The 4578-nt window shown below is 37.8% G+C and overlaps 1 long non-coding RNA gene across 1 annotated transcript in view; it reads left to right on the top strand.

Annotated features, from left to right (window-relative positions):
• Positions 1-1872, top strand: part of LOC128250471 (uncharacterized) — a 46712-nt gene extending 44840 nt beyond the window's left edge. Inside the window, exon 3 of the long non-coding RNA XR_008266495.1 lies at positions 655-1872. This is a non-coding gene — a long non-coding RNA (uncharacterized LOC128250471). The remainder of the gene's footprint in view (positions 1-654) is intronic.
• The last annotated feature ends 2706 nt before the right edge of the window (positions 1873-4578 follow it).

The following is a 4578-nucleotide window of genomic DNA, read 5'->3' as shown; positions in this document are numbered from 1 at the left end:
ATATATATACCAGTTGTGTGTGTGTGTGTAAAGATATATATATGTGTGTGCGTGTGTATGTATGTATGTATGTATGTATGTATGTATGTATGTATATAGTGAATCCAAACAAGAAAACGGAATAAGGCGAGGACGTGGTACAAGTACTGTATGATCAGACGCTCAGGAAAGGAAGGAAAGAGGATTTAACGTTTCGAGCTTGGCTCTTCTTCAGAAATAGAGGAACGTCCAAAGGAAGGGAAGACGGAGGAAGAAAATCACCAACGATACACACGCGGTTACATTTTTAAAATGTGTGTATATGTATGTATGTATGTATGTATGTATGTATGTATATGCGTGTGTATGCATGCATGTGTGTATGTATGTACGTATGTATACATTTGCAGTTATACATTCAAAAAGAAATCCACAATCTTAAAATTTACTGCAAGCCGTGTCGATAAATGTGAAAATAAAAAGGAAACGTTTCACATTTTAAATCTCATTCTACGTGGACGTGGAACAACCAGTGTGGCCCCATCCACCCCCAACTCCGCCATTCCTAAACCATTTCAGAAAACGAAAACATACCCGCTTTTTTTTTTCTTTTTTACTACGAAATTTACCATCATTCTGCTCAATTTTTAATACAAGCTAATTTTTGATTTGCAGTTTAATATCTGCGGCGGCGGCGGCGGCAGTTGTGTTGGCGGTAGTAGTGATGATGATGATGATGATGATGATGATAATGGCGGCAGTGATGGTGGTAGTGGTGATAGTAATAGTGGTGGTAATGATGATGATGATGATGACGACGACGACGATGGTGTTGGTAGCGGCGGCGGCGGCAGCGGCGGCGGTAGCGGTGGTTGCAGCGGTGGTGGTGATGCTGGTGTTAATGATAATGATGGGGATGATGATGATGATGATGATGATGACGGTGGCAATGGTGTTGATGACATAACTGAAGTGCCACTGGCTTTAAAGGAGTACCGTTAAATTCACACAGAAGCAAGCAAAACAACCATATTAAGATTTAGACACAATTTCGAAGGAAAAAGCGAAAAAAAAAAAAATAATAAAAAAGAAAAGCGTAAAGAAAAGAGGAAATGTAATGAATCTTATAATTTCCAATATGGATTTACTTTTGCTTTGAAAAATAACTACGAAATGTCTGTCTGCTTAATTTGTAACGATTGTTTGACGGCTGAGAGTATGAAGCTTATAAAAAAATGAAAAAGACACGTTTTGATTCAAGATATTCCTCCTTTAGCAGTGAGCCTATGGAGTTCTTTTTTGGTTGTATTTATTCATTTTGAAAGGCTATTGGAATCTTTCAGTAAACAGAAGCAATCTTTTGAGAAACTTATTCATAGAATCGACACAGTGAAATACTTAAGGACGTCCTTTGATATTGGTTATTTAAATATTTAAATGCAACAGTTAAAAATTAAAAAAAAAAAATCCACCCAGCATCGGCGAAGAATTCGTGTTAACAGCAACGATTAACATGACAGAAATCGTTCGCAGAATTACCAAAAAAATGAGTTTGTGAATTAAGGAAATTTAGTCATTCAAATAATTTTGTTGCTTGTCGTATTTCAGAAATTAATGGTAATCAATATGGCGAGGAACTTTCTGCAAGAAGTGAAATAGGTTTTCTTATCTTTTATTTGGTTCTGGCATAGGATTGTGGTCATGTTGGAGCACCGCTTTGAAAGGTCTAGTAGAACAAATCACCTCTCTCACCGCCACATCGCTACCCACTGAGAGGCGTTTGTGTCTAAAAAAAATCCCTGCAGATCTGAATGCAGTGTCGCAAGATGCAGTAAAAATTATTAAATTCATTAATCCTTTGCCTGTTTGAAGCATTTTCATAAATTTCTCCTAAACGTCCGTGCTTATTTATAGATTGTTCTTATTTCATACGTTCTGAATAATATAAAGCTTTGCTTTCGAGTAAAGATTATTTGCCAACATAACATGGCAGTCCTGATCTAGGACGAATGTTATTGTAATTTAGCCCCAGGAGACATCGTCTCCAGCTGGTTATACGACACGATCTGTGTCGAAAATATAAGGACACAGATCGTGTCGTATAGCCAGCTGGAGACGATGTCTCCTGGGGCTAAATTACAGCAACATTCATCCTAAACCAGGACTACCATGTTATGTTGGCAAATAATCTTTACTCCAAAGTACTGTTGCTGAATATCTCTCGTTGTGAGATTTACATATAGCAGCTTTCCTGTCATTAGTCCTAAATTACTGTGGTGGTTGAAGAACATTGGGAATCGTGTATCCTATATGATACATGGACACCAGAGAAGTGTGTCCTGTGTATAACATGGGATACACCATACAAGCAACATTGGGAATGTGTATCATGTATGTTGCGTGGATGCCAGGGAAATATGTTTTGTGTTTCATATGTGATAAAAAGAACAGATAAAATTAGGAATACGATATCATGGACGGTGCATGAGCACCGAGGTAATATGTCCTGCGTATCATATCTAATATACAAGATAGGCGAAGAATCGTGTACTCAATAGACGCCTCTCTGCAAATCTCTTTCGCGAAATGGAATCTAATTTCAGCAAACTTTTATTGGAAACAGAAGCGTTATGTTTCTCAAATGAATGAGCTTTGAAACAGCCATTAGAATTTAAAATATGATGTCATAATATTCCTCCTGTCGTAACGAAATTCAGATTTGGCTAATTTGTTTCGAAAAGAAGATTGGTTTTGTAAATTATGCTATTTGTTGAATGGTTTTGGAAAACTTAATGAATTTAATGTCTCTAAAAGGAGAGAACACCAATATTTTCCTATCTGAATCTAAAATTCAAGCTTTCACAGAAACAAAAATAAAGCATATCGACATGCTAAATAGAAAATTATGAATCAGAAATGTTCTCCGTTGAACATGATTTTATTTTTGAAAATGCATAGAATTTTGGTTTGATCAAGCAAATAATAATTGATCATTTGGAGAAAGCAATTTCCAGAAATATTTTTTTGCCAGAATTAGGCATTACCAATTGGATTGAATCCAAAACTTCGTTCACGGTTGTTGCAGAGCGCGTAAAACATCTGCCATTAAAAGCTAAGAAGAATATGCAGAACTTTCGAGCGATTCAACTCTCAGGCTTGAATTTTCTATGAAAATCTTAAATATTTTTTGGCAGAGTATTCCTAATGAATTTCCAATGTTGGATATGCAAACACGTGATGTCTCCCTTTCTCTGGTGTTCACAACGAAACGATGCGGCGTCTTAAGGCCATTCGAAGTGGGTTTTATTCCTCTACCTCGATCCCTCCATTTATCATTGATCCTGTCAGTGTCAGCGTTGATGTGCAAGCTACTCGTAGTTATCTTTTGTCTTTTGTTCGATACAGTCATTAGACTGCGGCCGTGCTGGGGCACCGCCTTGAGGAATTTTTAGACCTCAGAACTTAGATTTTTGTTAAACCTGGTAATTATTTTATCGATCACTTTTGCCGAACTGCTAAGTTACTAGGAGGTAAACGCACCAACACCGGTTCTCAAGCAGTGAGGGGCTGCGGACAGAGACAGGCACACACACACACACATGCATATATACATACATACAGACATACAGACATACATGCATGTATACATACGATGGGCTTCTTTCAGTTTCCGTCTACCAAATACACTTAGAAGATTTTGAACTCTGGTTCAAGCTTAGTGAACTGGAGTTATGTGAAATGAAGTGTTTTGCTCAAGAACTCAACTCTTTGCTCGGTTCAGGAATCGAAACCGCAATCTTTCGATCTTGAGTCCAACACCTTAACTACTGAGCCATGCGTCTCCACATGCGTGAATTTGTGTGTATAAGTGAGCATAGGCGATCGTGGTGGTGATGGTGGTGGTGGTGATTGAGATCGTATTAAGAGTGACCACCACCACCACCACCACCACCACCACCACTACTACTACCACCACCACCACCACCACGAACCTTCCGTTTGAACATCCCTGGAGACCAAGCAAATAGCAATAAAATAAGTCTCGTCTGCCACTCGGAAGCTTCCACACTTCTTCGCCCTCCTCCTCCTCCTTCTCTTCCTCTCCATTCACCTTCTTCCCTCCTCCTCCTCCCCTTCAACTCACTCCTGCTTCTCCTCTTCCTCTCCTTGCCTTCACTAATGCAATGGAAGATGACGAGTGTCAAAGTTTATGGCATTATATATATCTCCTCTCAAGAAATAAATAAATACGATGCATACATCATACGTACAGACACACACACACACACATACTCAACCATGAACATATATATATGATTCTGCATAGAAATAAATTGTAGAGACATTTATACATATGGATAGATAGATAGATAGATAGATAGACAGACAGACAGATAGATAGATAGCAAGACACACACACATATACATTATTTATATTAATCTAACACCCCACAGGTCGTTATTCGAACCTCATCAATGATTGTGTGTGTGCATGTGTATGAGTATGTCTGTATGTATATGTATTATGTGCGTGTATATACATACATACATATACATATATATATATATATATATATATATATAAACAAATAATATATG

This window comes from Octopus bimaculoides, chromosome 21 (genome assembly GCF_001194135.2).
Source record: "Octopus bimaculoides isolate UCB-OBI-ISO-001 chromosome 21, ASM119413v2, whole genome shotgun sequence".
In the NCBI taxonomy this organism is placed as follows: domain Eukaryota; kingdom Metazoa; phylum Mollusca; class Cephalopoda; order Octopoda; family Octopodidae; genus Octopus; species Octopus bimaculoides.
Note: the sequence above shows the minus strand (reverse complement) of the source record. Positions and strands in the feature narration are given on the sequence as shown.